The following is a 23,748-nucleotide window of genomic DNA, read 5'->3' on the forward strand; positions in this document are numbered from 1 at the left end:
CATAGTAACTGAGTTTTTCACCTGCCAGTATTACGTGATTGGCTTAAAAATCAGAATGCTTTTCTTACAAGCAAATTATTTTCCTAGTAGTTCATAAGTAAAGGTTACGACTTTTTAATTAAGAGAAAAATACTCTAAGAAGGAATCCTGATACTCTAGGTCATAATGTATTAAGAAATTAAAACAATACATTTAAGGGATTAATAACTGAGAAGTCAGAGGGAAATTGTCATCCAGCTGAAGTGTTTCTGATAGGATCCTAATGTAATCGGTTCTTTGTCCTTCACTGCTTGATATTTTATCAATGAGCTAGAAGAAAACATCAAATCATCTAAGATAATTACTGTGGATTACACAAAGGTAGATAATGAAGGGGCCAGGTCACTGATCCAGATCACTGAGGTGAATTCAAACAAATACTATGTATTACAATACAGCCAGATACAAAAAAATCAAAACCAAACCAAAACAAACACCAAAACAAAACCAAAACCACATACATATAGGCCCAAGAATAAAGGTAGTACTTACAGGATAAATAAAAGATGAGATCATTGGGATGGTGGTGGGTAGATGGCTAAAGTTGAGTTCGTGTTGTGAAGCTGTCCAACGGAGGGGGGTGAAAGTTTGCCCAGCAGCTTTACAGTCACTGAGGTACCAAGACACAACGTGGGGGGCTGGCCCACACAGCTGGGGGCTGCCACGGGGAGCCTGAGCGCTCTCAGAACAAGCTGCAGCCGCAGAGGAGCCAGGCAAGGTGAGTGGAGCTGGTCAGGGACAGTAGCCATGTCAGCCACGGGCTGGTGAAGCTCTTGAGGAGGAGGTGGGTCCACGGTGAAGCCGGGAGACGAGGCCTGAAAGGCAAGGTCAGGGTCAGCACAGCACAAACCCAAGGGTGTTCACTGCTTTCACTTTTCTGTGGATGCGTTAAAAGTATGTTGTGTATTCACAACCTGGCAGGTACCACAGTTCACAAGCTCTGAATCTCATTAACATCTGGCTTAGTTAGCTCATTCCTACTTAATAAATAATTAAAAGACATAAAGCCTATCACTAGAAAAAGGTTACAATGGTCACATTTAATTGGCAGGAAACTTACTGATCCTAAACACACACATTTAATCACCTTCTGTCATCCTAGGAAGGGAGGTCTTTTCTGACTAATGACTAAAAGCAGCTCCAATAGGGAGAATGCAGCAGTTGTGTGGGGATCAGGACAAGAAGAAGGCCGACGCACAGATATCTAAAGATCTGCGGCTTCTCCTCACCTGTGGCGCTGCGAGTGCGAGGACCCGGCGCCGCCCTCGTCTGGAAGCTGTTAAAACCGCCCACCAGCAGCTGCTGCAGCCTAGTCCGAGCTTTGCCGTGGCGGCGGGCACCTGTGGCGGTCGCGGGCGGTGGTGCTGCCGTTGCCGTCGTCGTGAGGGGAGGCCTCGTCGCCTTCCAGAACCCTCTGGAAGGCAGGGGTGCCGCACGCGCAGCTTGCCTCCTGCGCGGGCGCTTCCCGCCGCAGCACAGGGGCCGCGCCGCGTCCTCCGCGCTGCCCGCGGCGGCGGGTGGGGGGAACGGGAGCCGGTCATCGGTCGTCACCTTTTCTCTTGAGGCGGAATCGCAACGCGCAGGAAGGTGGCTCCTTGCCCCAGGGAAAGGTAAGGGGAGCGCGGCAGCGGTGGCAGCCCGATCCCGCGGTGTGAGGGGGGCTATGCTGTGCCGCAGGGGAGGGCCTGGGGGCTGCTGCCGCAGGCTCTGTGCTGGCGGCAATGTCACGGCCGACATGGCCTTTGTCTGTCAGGTGCGGTTCACTGGGCCTGCAGGTTCCTGTTGGCCTGACCGAAGTCTTTCAGTCAGCTCGTCACCAACAGTCATTTGTGTCCCTCCTCCCGGGGCCACCTTGTTCATGGTACCTGTCTGTGTGGTGGTTCCCGCCACCCCTCCATCAACATTCTTCCCTGTTAATGACCATGTATGTGTCCAGCCTCTGGCTGGTCACAGGCGAGCCCTTGTGGGTCACTGTGCTCAGCTGCTGCTGGATGTTGGCCTTTTTGTTTCTGGTGGTGCCTCCCCTCGTCTTATCAGCTAATGAAACAGGGATAGGTTTTGAGGGTGAGGTTCTGCTAATCAACTTTTTTCTTCATGTCAGAAGACAGTAGGGTAGTTCTTACATACCGCCTGTGTCCAAAATGACAGTTTACTTACCTGCTATTTAGTGGGATCACTTCCATGGTACAATTAAATGACATGTTTGCTCAAACAGGAGCTACATTAGAGAGGGGAAGGGCCTTTCTCTGTCTAATTCATCATCCATGGCACACCAATTGAAAACATGACACTTTGTAAGAGGGAAAAGAAAAACAAACTGAAGATGTGTTTTTGTTATCACTAGTATGTTGTGGAATTATTGCCGTTTTCCTTGAATTTTAATTGAAAACTGAAATACTTGCAAAATCACAACAGTAATTACAGCTTTCTCAAGCTTAGGTGTCATTTGTGGCTGATAGCAGTGTTCGAAAGGTTGACAAATAAAGGGATTAGATTGGTTGAAATTGGAGTTGGTAATTTTTAATTAGAATTTTTGTTCTTTTATGAAACATTTCCTAGGTAATGATTGGGTGTGAGGTTTTTTCACATGTTCCCACAATCAAAATGTCTAAATTAATGTATATTTTTCCATTTGTGCTGTGTGTCAGACATCTAAATGATTCCTTTAGTTTTTAAGTTGTGAAGTAATGTCATGTAAAATGCTATTGTACTTTTAACTATATACAAAATTCTTTTTTTCCTTTTTTTCTGGATGCCTATCTATTTGTGTCTCTACTGCATGCTTCAATACTGTTGAATTTGGTAGACTTTAAACAGGTGCCTGAAGGTAAGCGTGCAGGCTGGGCTTTTCTGAATGGGGACTAGTGTCTCAGTGAAATGTTATAATAAAGCTGAATATCTGGGACAATGAAATTCCAATTGGAAGGATGAGAAGCTAAAAAGGTTACTGACTAGCAAATAGGGTTTAAAAGTTAAGGTTTTTCATGTTACTGGTGAATTTTACAAATCTGTGATCTTAGCTACTTGGTTTTTTGATGGAGCTGATAAATTAGCATTTTTTTTTATGCTGAACAGGTGAGATTATCTAACATGAAGAGCAGTAAGTAGTGAGGGTGAAAGAAAATGTGTGATGGTGGAAAATGAGGTGTACGTACTGGTGAGAGACCTCAGGTAATTAACAGTTCTGATTCTAAAAGATGAAGATTCACTTTATTCACTCTGTGTGTGTATCGTTGTATGTTAGATATGCAATTAAGGCAGTTGTTCAAAAGTCTTTATATGGACCCCTCAGTGTACTTGGTAACATGGGCATGAATTCATGGTTTCCACAAGCTGTGAATATTAAGCAAAGTCCTGTCCAGGGTGACAACAATCATCAAATGCCTATTAAACCCAAGGTATAATGTTCAGGCAGGACATGTGGTATTTGTCCATATGTTCTGTTTTCTTGGCTTGATTCATAAATGAATTGCATTCTCATTAAGAAAACTCATTCTCACTACTTGTCATTAGGGAACTTTTGGTATTCTACAAAATTGATCTACTTCCTGTTATTCTTGTATTATGTGTTTCTGACTTCATATCTATTTATTTTAAACAAAGAAACTAGTTATATAAATGCAACTTCCCAAATGTATCACAAAATGCTCTTTCCCTTTGGTAATAATTGTACCAGATATTCAAGTTGAAAGAAGGATACAATTGTTTCTGAGAACAGATCTTTCTCCTGCACATCTCTATAGGATATAACTCATTAAAATGTTATGTTCCTCTTTGTTTTTCATATCTGTCCCCTTCATAGTAGCGTGAGCCCTCTGTGCATGTGAATTGTATAACCTTCTTGCTTAATGCTGACTGCCTGTGCTTTGCACTTGAAGTGAATATTGTCACTACAGTCCATGTGGTGTTGTATAAGTCTTAGGAGATAGTGAAAAGGATAGTATTCATCTTGATATTGATTCTTGTGGCACTCCTGTACTTGCTGCACTCCTTCAAAACTATTCCCACTTGCAAGTCTCCTTTGATTTGAAATCTACTTTTATTAATCTACTCCAGTAACTCAGATATTTTAATGTAACTTTGTAGATTTGCTCTTTATATTGGTCTGTCTCTAAAGCTTTGCAGGAGTGTCTAAACTATATTACTTCTCTTGCATCTCTCTTATAAAGTATCTTTTCCCTTTAAGTCTCCAAAATGTCTTTGTTAATATTGTTTATTAATGACTGAAGCAATTGAATGATTTGTGAGAAAAGGCTATTGTAGTCTAACACTGTTATAGTATGCTGTAAAGTTAGGGAAACCAAAGGGAGATATGGGGAAGAGCTTTGGTTAGGGAGTTGGACTTCAGCTAGGAAGCTTCTCCTGCTTCACCAAGCTCAGAAGTAGGTTCCTGTGAAGACAAGGATTACCCTGTTAACTGAACAGCAAGAGTCTGCAGCAAAGGAATCTGTCTGGGAACCACTGAATTTCAGTTTGTTTTGGCACTTGTGCTGTGGCTAGGGGCTGTGTTAGTTACTACCTTCTCTACTGAGAAGACCCAAGTCAGCTGCAGTTGTTAATGAATATTGTGTGCTTTCCTTATGTATACTATGTAGGTTACTGTACCCAGATATCCTCTTGACTGCCTTTTTTTTTTTTTTACAACCATCTTGTTCTTGTCTTAGTACAATAACTAAGTTTTAAAATGGTCATCATGGATTCATGCATCTTTTCTGCCTGAGAAGAGAGAAATTCATGGATTTGCACATCCAATGAATATTTTAATAGGATACACACCTGTGCTACTTCACCTAGTGGGAGGTGTCCCTGCCCATGGCAGGGGGGTTGGAACTAGATGATCTTTAAGGTCCCTTCCAACCCAACAATTCTATGATATCATTCTATGTTGCAGATAACTATTGAACAGAAAGTACTGTAGAAAAGCCAATACTGGATGTGTGTGCAAACAATATCATGACTAGTCAATGGCAGTTAATAGTTTTATTATTTTAAAATAGCATGTCTGTTTAGATTTTCAGACTAAATGCTTCCTCAGTGGTTCTTTGGCCTAAATACTAGCTTCAGATATTATCAGTGGAGAGTGAATCGTGCTTTCCTCTTTCCCTTGGTACATGATGACGACTGTGTTAACCTTTTCAGGTTAAATTGTAATGCTTAGAATTTATTTTCCTGTACAGTTTTGTAAATTATTTTAATTTCTGATTGATCAAGTGTCTGCTCTTAAAAGTATGGTAAGAGTTTTCGTATGCTCCATTTGAGCCCTACCAAAGAGCTCCAGGTTAAAATCATCATAATGGAATCTGATATAGGCTTAAACTGAAACAGATGTTAGTGTGTGAGCCAGTGAAATAGTTGACACTGCTGCACATACACGTTTTATTAAACAGTGCCCTCAAAACTAAAGTGTAGACTGGTTTGTGTCAGGCCCATGGTTGTGCTAATGGGCCCTAATTGCCCTGACCAGACTTACCTGGGGCCTCCTCTCACTCAGATGCCCTGCACAGCCCCTGTTGTGGGTAGCTCCTCTCCAGTCTCATCTTTGGCTACATCTCCAGGAGGAAGATTGAATTTGTGTCACAGCCTGCACCCAAGTCCTGTCTCTGTCCCTGCCTTCTACCTCCCTGGGTAGACTCTGGACCTTGCCTCGTCTGGACCCTGTGGAAGCTGTCCCTCTCCCAGCCTGGCCCAGTTTGGTCTTGTGAGACTGTGTCCCCTGTTTGGTGAGGCTGCCCTCGCCTGTGCTGTGATTGCCCTCAGTTCCTGGCTTATCTCTGCTCTTGGAGCAGCCCATCTTCTTGCCCTTCCCTGTCAACTTATTTCTAACATCGTGTTTGCAGTCTCTTGAAAAGTTGTTCAAAAGCAATGTAAAGGTCCTGTCATCAAGCAAAAGCTCATATTGCACAGCTCACATGACAGGATCTTGTAAAATGAAATCCACTTTCTATTTGGAGGATAAACTTTTCCTGTCAGTGGAGTTCCTGGGTGACATCCAGATCAGCAATATTGCAGAGACTTAATGGCCAAAGCAAAGGGAACCTGATTAAGGAATGTTTCCCTTTAAAGGTATATTTACAAGCATAAGGAAAACTGACAGTTCCCATCTGTAATCTGGAACTTCTGTAGATTTGATTTGATTTCTCAAAACCTGTGAATTTTAGTATAGAGAAAATCTCTGTGGTTGACATAACTTAATATGTTTAGAGATGTGAAATGCCTGGGCAAAAAAGCAAGAAAGGGGAAGGGGAAAAAAATCAATTGTAATAACATTTCTGCATGCAAGACTACTAAGACCTGGTAGAAAACTATAGTGTCATGGGAATAGAATCTCTTTGTCTACCTTCTGAGGCTGTATTTAGGATCTGGAATTTACTTTTGAAGAAATTAACGTGATGGGTGAGAATGTCGTCTTGAATTCAATAGAAACAAATAAGCATTAAACTGTAACATCTGAATTTTATTTTTTAGTGAAGGAATTATAATGATTTCAGAGTGGTTTTGATTCCTTAATGTGGAAGTAAATCAGTCTTAAGCTGTCTAAAGAAACAGGAGTCATTTTGCAGAATAACACTCACAGAACTGTTTGGTATCTTAAGTGTTCTGCAGCACTTTTGTGTATCTATCTGTGCTCTTGTATCTGTGTCCAGTGCGCACCTGTTGCTTCCTCCGGCGGTAGTATGGAGGGCAGTTCAGGGCACCATGTTCATCCCTGGGGGCACAGGAAGTAGAGGTATCGGTCTGGTAGTGCTGATGTGTCAAAAGAGGGAGGCAGGGAAAGGGGAGTTTCTTGTGCTGTTTCTGAGGAGATACAAAATAGCTCAAAATGATATGGCATGAGGAAAGAACATGCTTTTGAAAGTCCTGAAGGGACTGAATGTTTTGTAACAGTAAGTTGGCTTGTTCAAATCCACTGTTACGTGGAGGATGTGCAAGATGATAAAGTTTTTCTACAGAAGTGCATGTTTTCATTCGACTTTTATCGTGGAATACTTCTATTCAAGTAGTTTGATCTCAGCATAGGGAGAAGCAGTGCCCAGTATGAGAAAGGTAATGGAATTAAAACATGAAAAAATGTGATGCAATGGAAATTATGTATGTAATTAGTGAAAGACAGGTAGATGTAGATTTGTATTCCTTTCTGGCCTACATTTAAACTGCTAAATAAATGATGTTCTGTATTTCAGTAACGGAGACATGATTTGATCACTGAACTCTTAATAAAACAACAATTCTATGCTATATTGTGAGTTTACTTGCACAGAAGATGAGCTACAGGAAGAATCCAGTGGTAAATGGGCAGTCTGGCAATCCTTTGAGGTTTTTGTCCTGTATGCATAGCTTCTATAACACGCACCATGTTTCATCTTTTATGTTTCTGTATCACAAAGATAACTATGGGAGCTCTCTGCAGGTGTTCAGCAGTTAGGAAAAAGTTGGAAAAGATTAGGACTTAAACAAAGAGTGTTTAGCTGATTAGGCTACAGTAGAATATTTTAGACAGCACACACAACAGGGTGCTACTACAAAGACTGTTACAGTATCAAACTAAGTAACATGAAAAGGAACAAGATGATTTAAATAGGGATTATTTTTTTAGCTCTCTGTTAGGGGTTTTTATAATGTGTAACTATGTGGTACCTCAGAGTACCAAGTAAATCTGCATAGCAGAATTTCTAGTGAATCTTGCAATATTTTTGGCTTTTCCTTTTCCACCTTATGTTGCAATTACACAGGAAGTAAGTAGTATCTTATTGTAAATTTCCAGCCTGTTTGTAGTGGTAACACTAAATTATTTTTTTTAAAGGAAGGCAGGGTAACTATAAACTGTTGGTCATGAAGTTCATACACTCTTTTAAAATTAGTGATAGAACGTAGTCCTCATAAGAATTTTTTGCTGTTACTCCTGTGAGATGAGAAGATCAAATAAATGCTAAATCCTTTTCATTGTGTTATGTAACCTGAAATCCATTTCATTTCATTTATACTTGCAAGTTTATTCAGGAAACAATAATAGCAAGAAAGCATTAGATTAATTTACATAAACATGGAGCTGTTATAGTTTTGGGGCCATCGTTGTGGTGATCCTTTGTACTGGATCACTTAAGGCCGTATTGAAATAGTTTATTTTGGGACTTGTTATGTTTTTAAGGCTTTGAATCAGATGTATTTAGTTTTAATGAGTATTCTGCTTCAGAACTTCCAATGTGGTTCAAAGTCAAGGCATTTTCTTTGTGAAGAGAGTATCAGACAAATCAAACACCTGGACCAAATTTGAACCAGTGGACAGCTACTTCCTGCTTATCTGTTAAAATGTCAAGTAAAGACCTGTAGAATAGTAGTCTTAAATATCACTTTGTACTTGCTGCTGGGTAGAGTTTGAGTCTGACAAAATGGCAGACTTAGAAAAGGGAATATAATTTGGTTTTGATGCTTCTGGGAACTTGCAAGTTCATACAGCTGCAGCACTTGCTGCCCATCCATGTTACTTCTGTTGTATGCGGGTGGCTCTAATGCCAGAGATGGAAATAAGTTTACACTTTCCTTACCTGTTACCAGAACCTGTTATACTGAATTCTGTATGCCAAAACTTAATGATCTTCCTCATCTCCAAAGGCTTGTGACTGTGCCAGTCTCTTGTGTGATAGTACGAAAATGATTAGAGCATGCTCTCTGTACCACCTTCGGAGTCGTGTTGAAGATTTTGGGAATCATTATAAAACTTATCATACTTGGAACCACTAGCTTTGTAGTAACATTGGTGATATTTTATCAGTAATCCTGCTGACCTTCTGTATTTTTGTACAGCCAGATTTCTCATTAACACATCTTGTGCCTTGTTATCTGACTCTCAGATATCAAAGTTTACATTGTGTATGTTGTTTTGTTGTATGTTTTTGTCTGACTCTGGAATGGAGTTTTCTACCCATAGTTTTCAGCTAGTTCAGTAAGTTGAGCTGAAAATAATGTTTTCTTCAGTACTGGCTGATTACTTAAGATACATTATGAAAATGTTTCTGGGAATGCAGATTGGATATCTCTTACTGTGGTTTTCTTTAAATTGTTTTACATACTTAGAGGGCTCATTGAAAATGTGGCTAGATGACTGTGTCACTTCTGGACTGAAGAGCTTGTGAAATTTTTACCCTCTGACTTCAAAAGCCTCACTTGAGTGGTTAGGTCCACAGTACAACTCTGATTCTTTTTTTTGAGTTGGGGACAGAAAATTGTGGCTCAGGTACTAAAAAACTTACGTTATGACTACGTGTCAGAAACTAGAAGGTCAAACTTTGGCAGACTAATTCCTACTAGATCAAATGGCTATGCCATGTAATTCAATAAATTTTTTTGTAACACTTATTTTTAATGAGTGGGGTGTCTCTCTAGGCTATCATCCACTTAGTAGTGAATTGTTATGAACCAGAGGCAAGCAACAAAAAATTTTCTCCTACTCTAGGTAAAACTATTATACCTATCTAATATTGTAATATAATGAAGTGATGCTGCAAACACACGCAGCTTTTACTTGGTTTATGTATTAATTTCTTTAATTTGAAAGAAAGCAGTACACACTTGTGAAGAAAAAGGAAAAAATAACATTAAATGCATGGGTTTATCCAAAAGTCTGTATACAAAGTAGAGAATGGCAAATTGAACTAGTCAGGAACTGAAAAAAAAACCAAACAAACCTAAAGAACTATTAAGAATATCACAAATTATATCAAATTAGCAAGCCATGATAGTGGCAGCCTCCTTAAAATCAGTACCTGACAAAGTTTCTTGAAAACAGCGCCTTGCTAAAATGCTGGAGAGACTCCTTGTGGACATTATACATGCATAACTCAGTTGTCCTAATACTCTGTTGTGTATTTTGCCTTGTTAACCATTGGCTGGGTGGTTCAGTGACATCAAAGATAAGAGCTTTGCACCTTCAACACCTGGTAGATCTCAGTCTGATATTCTGTTAAGCTTAAATGTCTTCATCTTGAGCTGCTTCTCCCACCTTGCCCTGAAGCACAGAAACTGCATCTTACAGTTTTTATGTCCCAAGGTGTCAGCATAGCATACCATGGCAGCACACTGAACTAATTAGCCAAAGGTGCTAGCCTTTCTTTTTAATGGCAGCTGTATATGTCCATCATACCAGTGAAACATTAAACAAACCTTAAGTTCTGGCTTTTGCAAGTATCTGAGTTTTGTAACTTAACAATGTCTTATTAAAATAAGTAGTATAATGAGTGTGATATTTTGGTTAGTGCCTTTGTTATTGATGTGAAGAGTTTCCACTTGGTGTCTGGTAAAGATAACCGAAGTAGGCTTGTCTGGAAAGAACATGAATTAGTGCAGTAATTAAAGGGAGGGCAGCAGTTGAAATGTTCTTCAGAATTTGCCTTAATGTCATAGTATGAAAGCCAAAAGAGGTTTGTTTTTGTGACAGTGTTTAACTGATCGTTGAAAACTTATGTAGGTTTCTGTTGGGTTAGATGCATGTGAATTTGTATGCCTTATTGTGTTAATGGCCTTAAATGGAACAAATGGACCTTCAAAGCTGAGTCTGGTTAATGGTTCCCATATTAGGATGGGAGTATGAAAACTCATTCTATCTCAGTTACTGTGCTGCCTTGACTGCTTTAGTAGATCAGCTAACCAGTTTGCTGTGTTTCTTAATCTAAAATGGAAAGCAATGCTTCCCTACATTGGGAGTGACTTTGATGCCGTATGCAAAGTGTTCTGATTACTAATACTTATCCTTTTATATTACATATGTACTTCTAGTCAAAGATAATGAAGTGCTTTAAATTTAAGTACTGATTTGCTTCCTTCCAAATGGATTATATATTCTCTTGTAAATAGAGTAACTTGCTTTAATTAGCAGTTAACTGCTGACAGAAGCAGAACTGGATCTCTTTGAGGAGATCCTGCCATCCTTCCACTCAAGAACTTAGTTACCTTTATCAGTATATCTTAATTTGGGGTTTCAGGGTGAAGTGTGGTACATTACTGGCATGCCTATTTAATGGATCTCAATTTGAAAAGTTGGAGTACTCCACAACTATTAACTGTGATGAAGCCAGACCCAGAACACAATGGGTTTAGACATCCGGCAGCTGTGGGTATGTTCTTCCACTCCTTAACCTGTAACTGAGGTTACTGTCCTTTAATCTCAGTGCATTTGTGCAGTGTAAGCCCTGAAAAACTGGGCTATGTAAACCAGGGTGTATTTTGGAAGGAGTAAGAGGAACAGTTAGTTTTCTGTGGTTCTAGTACTGTACATTATATAGTGGTACACATATAGGTTTCTTTCCAGGTGAAAGAAAGGAGGCAGTCATGCATTAGCCTGTCTTGGGCTGTGAGTCTGATGTTAGTTCTGTGTGTAAGCATAGCTGGTCAGCTATTTTCATGTCACTGTATCTTTGACTAAGCTTGACCTGGGCTTGCATAGTAATTTTGGAAGGCCTTAGTAACATAAGTAGCTGCAGTAGATTGTTGGGTGTTTTTAAAGAATAAAACAGAGGAGTCTGATTTTTATGGTTATGATATTTGCTAAACAGTCTCAGAATACATAAATAAACTCATGTAGTGCATAACTGAAAACTTTTTATTTTAGTTGAATGGATGTCTGGGATTGTTTCTCTACTGAATCATTCAACTTAGCATCCATAATGGAAATACAAACTACTGCTTATGTAAAACCAAAATATAGCCTACAGAAGAAAACAAGAAATCTGGGAAACTACTTCACTAGGAAGAGATTTATCAGTGCCTAAGTTTGCTTAGTGTCTTGAGATTCCTTTTTGTGATTTACTGTATAAAAAGTGCCAAAAAGGTTACCAATTTCTTGTTGAATTTATGTGCCTCTCCAGTGCTGGTCATTGAAGTGCTGTAAACCTGAGTGTTGACTTGCATAATATTTGTATGTTTAGGGAATGGTGCAATAGCAATGAAGAAAGTAAAAATAACTTTTTCTTTCCTTATGTAATTGTGTTTAAAAACAAGAAAAGCATGTACAACATTAGAAAGATGAACCAAAAAAAGTACCTGTTATTTTTCTAGAACAGACAATATGGGGGTGTTTGTTTTTCTTCTTAAGAGAGTGTTCTGGTGTTTCGACCAGATTATAGGAAAGATAACTTGCATTTGGGGTAGTAGAGGGGAGTAGGAAAAGGAAAACCTCAGTTTGAAAGCTGTTGACTTCCATGATCTTTTCTGAAGCCTAAAATTAAGTAAAACAGGAAAGCTGACCTCCCTAAGTTGAATCAGAACACTTGAAAATCAAAGTGAATGGTTCTGGGCTCTGTTATTCTCAAGATGTGACATCTGTAAGGCAAGAAGCATGGTGGCTGGAGTTCTGAATAGCCCTGTATTGTGCCTAGGCACACCAGCCCTGTCTAACAGTAATGTGCTGGGCTGCTGCATGGGGTTGGCTGTCAAAAGAGGCAATTCTTTCCTCTTGTTTCCTGGTTTATTAGATGTTTCATTAGAAATCCCTGTGTCAACTGTGTGTCTTACTGAAAATTAGCAGACCACTAGTACAGACAACTTATTTAAAAAGTAATCATAGTTCACAAAAATTGCGTAAACCCTTGAGACAAACTCAGGATCCGTAAGGCTTCATCATCAGTGGATGTCTACAGCAAGCTTATTCTTCAATGTTCTCTGCCAAAACTGTAGTCTTAGCTGTAGTTATAAATTTTCTGAGAGGCAACAAGCAGTCATGTGCCTCAGAGGAATCTACTGCATCTAGAAATTTTATTTGAAAATAAAATCCAAGTAGTGAAGTCAGGCTGTATGATTCATTTTCTGTATCTCACCTGTCAAAAATAAGATCATTCTGGCTAACAGTAGTAAGATTTGTAAAGTGCATATATATCTAATTCTCTAAGTTCTTGGCTCTTAGAAAGAGGAGTAATTCTGTCAAAACTCATGAACTTCTATGGGCATATATATGTATCCAGGAAATGCATACATTACCTATCCTGCTGTTATGATTTTAGTATGATAATCTGTAAGAATTTATAACTATTGGGGAAAAATATGTGGACTATGTTCTTGCAGTTGTGTTTTCTTAGGTATTGTGCTCTTTCCCTGAACAAGTCTTTGGTCATTGTCATAAAAGGATGCATGTTCTTTTAGAAAGACATCAGTTCTGTGCAATCCAGTTTACAACAATTGTCAGTTTTTAGCAGGTTTTAAGTAGCTGCTGCAGTGCCACATCTGTTGGTACTCAAGAAATGCACAGGAACCACTGCTGAGGTGGTGTACTAACATGATACCACAAAGGGTGGGGGTTTTGGAGTAATTCCCAGGAGTGATTCAGCTGATTTGCTTACCTGCTTTGTAAAGTCTTACCCTAGCATTTGACACGTGTCAAATTCAAATGGCAATAGTTAGGTTTATTTTCAGAAGACTTTTTTTTTTCTCCATACACTTCAAGAGGTTTTTTCTGATTTCTGTCACTGACCAACACAGTGTCTTCCACTTTTGAATTAGCCCTTTGATGCGGGTCAAAGTAATACTGAGCAGGGATTTATGTGTTGAAACTGGTCCAGCTCTGGTGGTTCTGCTCTCTCTGTTTGGCAGAAGATTAGTGTAATGCTTATACAGGAATGCTATGATGAAATTACTGTGTTATCTGGGCACGGCTGAAGAGAATTCAGTCCAATGACACAAGTATGTTAGCATTGCCAAAACATAAGGAAGAGCAAAAATCCTCCAGATTTGTCTCAGAGGACAGTTTGTCCTGGAATTGCTTGAATGCTGTGTTTGGGCACTTATCCCTTGTGTCTGTTTGCCATTACTGTGCTTGATTCAATGAGAAGATGATTCAAGGCACAGCATCATCTGCCCCCTTTTCTCTTAAGTTGAGACATTTTTCATTGTTTCTAAGTGAAACTTCTGCAATTTCAGACTTCCCTACTTTACCTGTCTTCATATCCTCAAGCAGAAAAATGTGTTGCTTATTATCACCTCTTTTGTATGCTGGATACACTTTATGCTTTGGAAGTGCTGTGCTTCCATTTCTACTGATATTCCTATTGGAACTTCTACTAGCTCAACTAGGCACTGAATCTGACCTTTGGAGGTTTTTTGACGTATTAAGAACATCATACACCTGTGTTTCAAGTCTATTGAATGTATAATAATAAAATGGAATCATATATTTTATGTTTCTTCCTCTGCATAGCATACTTTCTGATTCTTTTGTTAAGTCAAGCTGCCTTCCGCATAGAGCTGGGTTCATGAGCAGTGTGTTCCTGTGCTCTGATATGGACAAAATATTAAAATGTAGTCTTTTCCCACAACACAGATTTTCTTGATTTAAAGATGCTACCTGGAGAGCAGCATCCCTTAGCTGGATGTGAAGGGCCACCAGTTAGACTTTGTGACTCAGTAACATAAAAAAAAAAGAAAAAAGAAATGAAACTGATATCAAATTTCTGATTATTTAAGTCAAGAAAGAAAACATGAACTCTGCAGACTGGTTTCCATCATGCTTGAAGGAGGACTGAAGTTTTTGATGTTACAGCTTTGATGGACTTTTGTTTTGGCACTGTTACTTATTGACCCTCATTTTTGTACTGACAATGTAAACTTTTAGTCAAAACTGCGCTCAAGACAAACACTAACTCCAGTCATCAGGAGCGTGACTGGGTTCCTATAGGAAAGCAGTGGATGGAGAAGCTGTATTAGTTGTACATGTTGTGTATTCCATGCAATGAATGTGCATTTGAAAAGTGGCGTGTTGATGTTGGAGAGCAGTGTTTGACTTTTCTGGAGGGATTTCTTGGCTTTATTCTCCATTGCTTCTGTACATAGAGATGTACAGATTAGTCTCCATATGAATGATCTGTTCCGTTTGTGATATTGCACATAATGCCATGTTTACATCTGAAGATTGTTTCACTGGCATCCTTATAATACCATAGCTTAAAATTACCTGTGAAGAAATCTCCTTTTGTTTATTTTGATTCCACCACCTATTGGTTTGCTTTGCCCTTAAGGTCTTGAAGAATTTGTGTGTAGTCATTGTAGGTTTGTTCTGTTCTACTTAGATATTAGTTAAATCTGTCTTAGGCTCTTCAGTTCCCTTTTTGAGCCCAGAGGATTCTAGTGTATCAGTTATGTTTAATAGTAAATTCAAGTATTTAATAGTATTTAGAAAAAAATCTGTGAAGCATGTGCTGCAGTGCTAGTTCACTGAAGTAACAAGATGCCTTCATTTGACAGTATAGCATCCTTTTTGAATTGATTACAATGTAAAGTAAACTCTGGCTGATATTGTAAATGGGATTTTTTGAGTCATTTGTGTATCACTGTATGAAAACAATTTGCAGTACCAGTTGGCTGAATCTGAGACAATAGAGAGCACATGGCTGTGCTCTGCTTCATCAGTGTAGGAGGTAGGCAGGTCAGTTCTAGGGAAGTCATGGAGTGTAGGAAAAGTCTGAGTGAGGAAGAGGAATTCTGGGTGCTTTAGTGACTTGGTCCAAGCCCTGTGATCCTACTGAGAGATTAGGGCAAGGTCCAGGTGTCTGTAGTGCACTAAAGACAAGATTTGAGGTATATCATATACCTTGCCTTTTATCTTTTCATCACAAGCGAAGCTAGATACAGAGTATTTTTGTGGTTGAAACTCTAGAACAAAATATGTTTAAGCACTTGTGAAGCCCAAGACGTGCTACACCTGAGACCTTGTGTACTCATTACACTTTCAAGGGAGTTTAAAAGGGTAGCCGTTGTCCCAAAAGTGTGCCAAGAATGTGCTTTTGTTTATTGGTGGGAGAGAGAGTGTGGCAGTCCTTCTGGATCAAGAATACTATTAGAGTCAAGAATACTACTAGCGGGCCAAGAGACAGAGCCAGCATCACAAACTCTTTTGACTTTTAAAATATAGCACAACGTAGTAGCTTTTGGATTGCAGCTCTGGATTTACTACCACAATACCACTTGACTTCCAGTGTAACTGAGAATGACAAGATAGGAAGTTACATTTAGCTTCCCTTGAATATGAATGAGTTAAAAAACACAGGTATGTATGCAAAATTTTAATAAAACTGGCTTGGACAGAGGTTTTTTCCTTCCTGTCTTCATTTCCAGCCAAAGCTTAAGGTTTTTAGCTTATCCACAGCCTAACTCTCTGTTGCTTACTTACCCCTTTTGTTTCACATCTTAGTTTATATTAATTGAATGGATTGAGCTTTTAATCGAGAGAGAGGATGTGAGTACTGTAGGTTATTTCTTTTTTTCCATGCCCCTCTCAAAAAAAAAAAAGATTTCATTTCTTAAATGGAACAAAAAGCATCTTTATTCTGTAGTGGTAAAAGGAAAATTCCTTTCTGTTTCAACAGGATAAGAGACCTTTATCATATCTCTTTAAATGGAGAATTTTTTGTCATCTGTCAGCTTGAAAGGTCATGGTTTAGGCGGTCATTCCTAAGCCCCTCGGATAATGTTTACAGTGCTCTCAAATGACTTAAAATGGACTAAATTGTTTTCAGCCGACAGTAGTAAAGGTCATGGAGGAAATCTGTTTAGTCAGCCTTGCTTGCTTCCTAAGTACACATAGTAAAAAATGTGCCATAAACTGCAGCAAGAAAGAAGTTTTAACTTTAAAAGACACTGGAGGCTAAGGAAATGGAATGTACCTCTTGTGGATTTAAATTGCTTGGCAGAGAACTTGCTAAGCATGGGTTGTTATGGCAAACTTTTGTCCAATCGCTATTAGCTTCTACCTTTTGTTGCCCCTTTCACATTCCAGTTCATTACTTGGAGAATTTGCGGGTTTAGGGGCATATTCTAATCTCAGTGTGGGTGCTCGTAACTCTTAAAGGCTGTAATGAGAGGCAGGCATGCTCTTAAGAAGGTGTGTTGGGGGGGGATGTGGACCAGACGAAAAAGACCATACCTCAGTGTTGAATTTCCTGAGACTCCTTTTCAGCCCTCACTTGCAGCCAGGATCTGGTGCTGTTGGTCTCATTGTGTTAGCCTCTATGCAGTACCTCACCGTGAATGTCATAGTGTTGATTACAGTGACAGTTCTTGCTGAGTAAGGTGTTGCAAATATAATGATCAAATAGTCTTATTAGAGAAAAACCAAATAAATTACTGTCTTCAGTTTGGCATGATACCATGTTGCAAGGAGTAAGTTTAGAAACTCCAACTAGAAACCCTACTGAGGTAATTCAAGGTTGCTTCTGTTTGCCAAGTCTTTGAAAGTGTGATTATTAAATGGTGTTTATTGCCTGTTTGTTAGTCAGTGCCTATTGTTGGGGTTGTATATTTTGTCTAAGGCATCTCGCATCAATATAGCTGAAACTTATCCTCTATATATACACTTAAATAAACAGAATGTGCTTCTAACAGTTCAAATGGATTCTCATCAGCTGAAACCTTGATATAGATCAGGAAAACTAACTGTTGGTTGTACATAAACTTCACCAGTGAATGTACATTTAAAATCTATTAATTGTAGGAATAATAAAAATGAAAAGGCCCAGCCTTATTTCAAGTACAGTAGCATGCAAGTATCAGTTTGGCTCTTTTGATAGGTTGGAACTATTCTGAGCAAGGTCTGAGAAGGTATCTAACCCCTCCAATTTTAATACTGCATTAAGGATTTTCATTTGTCCTAATCTTGATATCCCCACAAGCCTCTCTTCAAACTTTGGGCTGGATATTACCACACCATTCTGCCATACCACTCCTAGCTCAAATTCCGGTTGGACAGGTGTTGTCTGTCTTTGTTCATCGGCACTCCTGCATAGTATATACCTTAAAAAACTGCCTCTTTTTGTTGCATAGTGCCAAGTCACATGAAGTAGAGATTTAAGATGAAGAGCAAAGAGCAAGCGAGACTTTTTGCATGGATTGAAAGATTAATTGGTCTATTCACTGCTGAAAAATATTGGTGGATTGTTCTTTGTCTGATTCATCTGTAATCCAGATGACCAGTATTTGTTGATTTGTTATGGGGAAAAAAATTGTATGCTTGGCTGTAATTGACATTGACTTTCCCTTTGAAAAGGGTAAGGTCTTTATCCAGACATGTTGCAGGCAACTTTGCTGGAGCTCTGGAGACAGTCAGTGGTGATGCAAAGGAACCCCTCCCTTCCTGCTGTGCTCTCAGCAGGCACAAAGCATGCCACTGCCTGACTGAAAGAAGAACCAGGAACACTATGCAAAGGCGAGAGTCTGCCCAGGACATTCCACAGAAATCCCTGACATGGATTTACAGCATCTTTTGTATATGCAGAAGTGGGGACATCCAGCCCTATCCAGGATTGAACTGTTTTTTATATTATTTTTTCCCAGCATGAGGCCCGATAGATGTATTTATTATTTTGGCTGATCATTTACTTGTAAAAACACAAGTTATGTTTGAGAATGTTAGAGAAAGCTTTGTTCTTTTCTTCAGTGCAAAGCAGTCTTCCTTTCAGTAGTAATTCAAGCCCTAGCAAGAGTGCTGTGATTCTTAAATCTTTGTGTAGTTGATCAGGATTCTGAGGAACTGAGGTCTTCCAATTACTGTGACTTCTTCTGATGTTGAGCCAAGATGTTCCTTTTCTGTGTGCGTGAACCCTCCAGCACAAGAATTATGGTCCTTTAGGAGAGCATTTTACTTAAATAAGTCATTTGCCCACAGTCAGAACCCTGGATGCTGTAGGTCTTAATGGCCCTGACCAGCCAGACTTGAATTTTTCAGCTAATTTTACAGCCTTGAGATTCTGATGACAGTTGAACAGTTTGCATGGGCACACTGATGTAAAAACTTTCACGTGACAGAAAATGCCCTCGAAGTTTTTATTTTAATTTATTTTTGTATGGAATATGTTTAAAAGTCAATGCATATTAGGTGTAGCTTTTATTCCTTTTTTATTTTAAGATGGATTCTAGTTCTACAATTTTGGGTCAGGTTTCTAGTACTATTTGTCTGTGAATTTTTCTCATTATTAATGTCAGTCCAACCTTTCCAGAATTGTATTCTCTAAATTACAACAAATGTGTAGCAATTTTCTCTTAGTAGCTGGTATTGTATACAAATACTATTTTTCTTCTGTATTTTCTAGAAACCCCAAAGTTGTAGGACTTCTGCACCGGAAGTCTCTGAGAAACTTCTTTTCACATTATAACAAAACATTCTGTTCCAAAAAATGAATCCATGATAAACAATTAAATGTTAACTAAAGTTTTATTTGAATCTTGACCTAAGTAGTATTTTAAAGCTCTTCTGTAGGCTTGTTGACATCTAGCTTCCTGTAATATCACATACTGCATCCCATCCCTTTAGCATAATACCAGCTAAGAAGATGCTCTTAAATGCATTTGAACATTACGGATCATTCAGTCGAAATTAAGCTTCCAAGAACTAGTTATCAAAAAAAGAAAAAGCTTAATGAAGTCCACCCAAGATAAAGATGCAGGAACAATGTTTCTCCTGTTGTAATAAATTCATTGCTGAGTTTTTGTCAAATATTAATGTAAAAATTATGTTGAGCTTAAGGGGTCGCTGACTATTACAAGTAAAGAACAATCTCTTTTGTAGAGAAAGCAGGCGGTTTTAAATTAAAAAAAAAACTAAAAAAAAAAGTATCTGACTACAGTAAGGCATAGGTGACCATTTTATGACACCACTAATACTGGCAGAGGAGAAAAAGTGGTTTGGGGAGCTTGAATAGAGAAAGAGTCTTTTTTCAAATACAGGGACAGATCTACATCAGTCTGTTCTGTATGTTCAGTGCTTACAGTTATAAGCCATGATACTGTTTTACCAATAACAAATATGTTGAATAAAGATTCCTAGCTATGGCTTCAAAGCAGTAAATATTCAGTTTTCTTTAGCATGTTTTTCAAGATAATGCTTTGTTGCAGACCAAGTGAAATTCTGTACTACCCAGGTGGGCTTATCTTCTGTACTTCTGAAGGGAAAAAAAAAAGACCCCCAAAGTCCCTGATGCACTATGACTTGTAATGCCTGTGAAGTAGCCTAATGTAGCAGTTCTGTGGATGCCAGGTGAGTTACTCTGTAACATAAACCTGAAGCATCTTGTGTGATTTGGTTTCTTTGGGTTTTCTTTAAACAGTAAAGACCGACACCTGTGTTTGTTCTGTATTCTTACTGGTAACTTAGCCAGCCTTGGTTTTTCAACACCTGATAAGTGACCCAAGTAGCCAAAGTTATCATAAGGCTTTTACCAGGAATAGACATGATCTAATTTGAGGCAAGTGAAAGTGTTGTCTTCCTTTCTCAGATGGCATCAGAAATTCATTCTTTGAAGTGATGAAGAATAAGCAGTGAAGAATGCAGTTGCTTAATGATCTCTTTCCACAAAGATATGGTAGCAGAATGGAGGAGCTAAAGTCTGTTCTTAAAACATGCGAAGTTCTTGCACAATATACAATTACAGAAAACTCTTACGGTAATTCTGTTATTTCCCAACTAAGTGGTTAATTCAGGGAACGTAAGTGATACAGCATTATGAAAAGACTGGGTTTTATCTTGGGCTTTTGAACTATGTGGAGTCTTTCTGCAGAATCAAATGGACAGTGAGTAAGATCCTGTGATAAAGATTTCATGTATTTAACTTAACACATTTTCAGTGTTGAATAAATGCTGATCTGAATGTGTAAACTGTGTGAGCGATGCAATTTATTACATCCTGTTGTAGATGAATTTATGTACATTATATACACTAGTCTAGAGGAAACTGAAAAATCTTGCTTTGAATACCCCTAGACCGTATGTAAAAAGTAATGGTGAAATAGAGAAGAAACTGTTATTTATATTCCTATGAACAGCAAATTAAGAGTGGAAAGAAATGAGCAATAAAGGCTAAATAGTCTCTAAAATCTGAAGTCCAAAAGATGAATTTTATTATTATTATTTAAAATCATTGAAGGTAACTTGTTAAAAGGTTGAATTCCTCCTAATTGCTCTAATCTGGAAATAAAATAAGAAAGTTTGAATGCATTTAGCTTAAGCCAAGCTTAGGCAGAACGTCTGCCTTGAATAAAAAATACTGTGTTTTGATAATAACTGTTAAGTATTTTTTTGCTTATAGTGAAATAAAGGAAAAAATAATCTTCCTTTAATACCTATTCTCCTCTTCTAGTCTTGATTTTTTCTTATTGATACTGTGCTTTAAGCTCAAAGACTTCATCCTCATTTGTCCCTGAGTACATAGCCTTCATACTTGTTTTGAATCTATTCATGGCTCTGAGTGTTGTAGTGTTCAAAAGAAATAATTCATAGCTGTTCACGAGTAACTTGAAGTTACAGGTGCATGTGGACAACAGAGGAGAAGTTTTGAAGAAAACATACTCCTGAAACATCCTTTTTCAGTGATTCTTACGAGAATTACATGCTTATTATAGACTTAAAATCCTAATGCTCCCAAATGAGAGAGCTGAGGAGCAAATCCTGTCAGGAAGTGCCTGTCTGCTGCAGGTCAGAGCCATTCCCTGCTTATAACAAACAAAAAAATTGTGAAGTCCACTGAGGTCTATTGCTCTATAAATGACAAGTGACATTCCTAATTTCACGTAACTGTAGAAATGCCCCTCTAATTTGTATAAACTGGATTAGAATATGTGTTTTTTCATCTGATACTTAGGCAAAGCCTTAGGACTACACTCTGTATTTGAAAAAGTGAACTCATATACATTTAAATGCACATTATTGCACTTCACAGACCTCATTTTGAAATCATGTGACATACCTATAGAAAACAATATATTTGTGTACTTCAATGTGTTTAAGATGTTAGAAGGTAAAAGTGTGTTCTTTCAAATGTTTATATGGAAATTTTAGTTGAAATACTGCTTTGTACTTTACAAAACTTCTGAATTTATGAAAGAAAAACCTCCTGCCCTTAAGTAATCATAAAAAGTGAGAAATGTAGAATTTATTTGCTTCCTCTCCACCCCCTGTATAACTATTCTGTGTCACAAGACTGATATTTGCTGGGTTTGGTTTTTTTGGGGGGTGGATTTGGCTGTTTTAGTTTGTGGTGATTGACTGTGATTGGAGGTCACTTGTAATCTATAAATCAGGCTGAGTGAAGCATTTTTACTTTCCACCCTTTTGTCTCTCACCTTTTTGCTTCCATAACAGTTTATCATCATAGCTGGGAAAGACCTAAGTTAAAAGGATAGGAAGACCTTGCTATTCTGTCATGGTTTTATCCCTAGATACTAGTGTGTTAGTCAAATAGCTAGGTATCATTTTGCTGCATGTCACATGTGGCAGATTGAAGTCAACAAAAACTGACTTGTCCAAGCCTATATAGAAAGGTAGTTCCTTATAGTTTGTATGACTACAGTTTTTGAGTATTAAGTCTTCACCGATTCAACAGTGTTCAGAAAAAGTAAAATCTATGTATGCGTGTTCCATTACATCACTGTTCTGGGATAGTTGAGTTTCTGGCACTAATAGGTCACACAAGGCTTATTGCTAGCAAGCAGAACTGTAGAGTGTAACTAAATTAGTAGACTCCTTATGTTAAAATAGCATATGGAACAATTACATATCACAGAAAGCATGAATTAATTGAAAACATAAGTTTAAATTGTTTCAGAGGAAGGTGGCCTATTGGAGCCATTTTAAAATTCTTCTTAAAACCATCCCTTGGCTTTGGCATAAGACTCTACGGTTGAGTTTCTTTGCCATGTGTATAACTGAACACAAACAGGAGGCGTAGAAAATCTGTATTTTTCTGGAAAAGTTTGATTAGAACCTCTTACTACTATTTACATTAGATTTACTTGGTAATTTTAGTTTCACATTACTTATGTAGTCTTTTCAATTTATGTTTATTTTACATATGTATTGAGAATTTTCACATTCTGTGTGTGTGCATATGTGAGAGAAGATCAGAGAAAGCTGTGTGTTTCCCTGTCCTGTTGCCTGTGCTGGGAGCGTGAAGCTGGCAGGGGACTGACTCATTCCTACCAGGCAGTGGAATTGCAGCACCCCAGGAAGGAGACAAACCATGAGCTGAGTGCCTTGTCTTGGCTTTTAGTGCTTTACAAAACGAGTAATGCTTAACTGAACCATGCAGGTAATTTTTAAAGCTTCTGTTACTGTGATTAAATTTACTCTGGGCAATCAAGTATCATTTTTTTCATCTGCATCTGCGTTGACCTTTTTGTAGTACCATAAGCTTTTTTAATGCCATCTGAAATTCTGCCCCACTCCCCCCAACAAAGAAGTATTTTAATGAAGAAAGAAATATTAATATGTTATTCACTTGATTTATTGATGGTCTAATTGATCTATGTGGATCAAGGGGTGTAGAGATGCAAAGCTTGCTTTACAAAGCAGCCTCATTGCTTTGGCCTTTTATACTTCAGATGTAATTCAACACGGAAATGATTAAATGCTGAGGTAAAATGCAAGCTCTGCTGGCAAATTGAGAAGATGATATTGACTAGGTGTTGTGTCACTAGAATCAGACATTCAGGCTCCCTGAAGTTTTAATTTTTGATTTAATTTTTTGATAATGCAGCACAGTTGTAACTATGTGTCTGAGGCAAGGAAAAAAAATGACAAGCTGAGCCATTAGGGAGTCTGTATCTACTTACTGTTCCCCACCACCCCACCTGAATCCTGGTTTTCCCCAAGTAATACAAGTATGTGATAGAACCATTATCTGACAGTAGGATAGGGACTCAGACAAAATTAAACAAAAGATAATTTTAAAGCTTTAGTAGTATGAC

The 23,748-nt window shown here is 38.4% G+C and overlaps 1 long non-coding RNA gene across 1 annotated transcript in view; it reads left to right on the top strand.

Annotated features, from left to right (window-relative positions):
- Window positions 1-1,389: 1,389 nt before the first annotated feature.
- The window catches only part of LOC141748827 (uncharacterized), a 303,316-nt gene continuing 280,957 nt past the window's right edge, over window positions 1,390-23,748 (top strand). Inside the window, exon 1 of the long non-coding RNA XR_012589110.1 lies at window positions 1,390-1,649. This is a non-coding gene — a long non-coding RNA (uncharacterized LOC141748827). The remainder of the gene's footprint in view (window positions 1,650-23,748) is intronic.

Source organism: Larus michahellis, chromosome 9, assembly GCF_964199755.1.
Source record: "Larus michahellis chromosome 9, bLarMic1.1, whole genome shotgun sequence".
Taxonomy (NCBI): Eukaryota; Metazoa; Chordata; class Aves; order Charadriiformes; family Laridae; genus Larus; species Larus michahellis.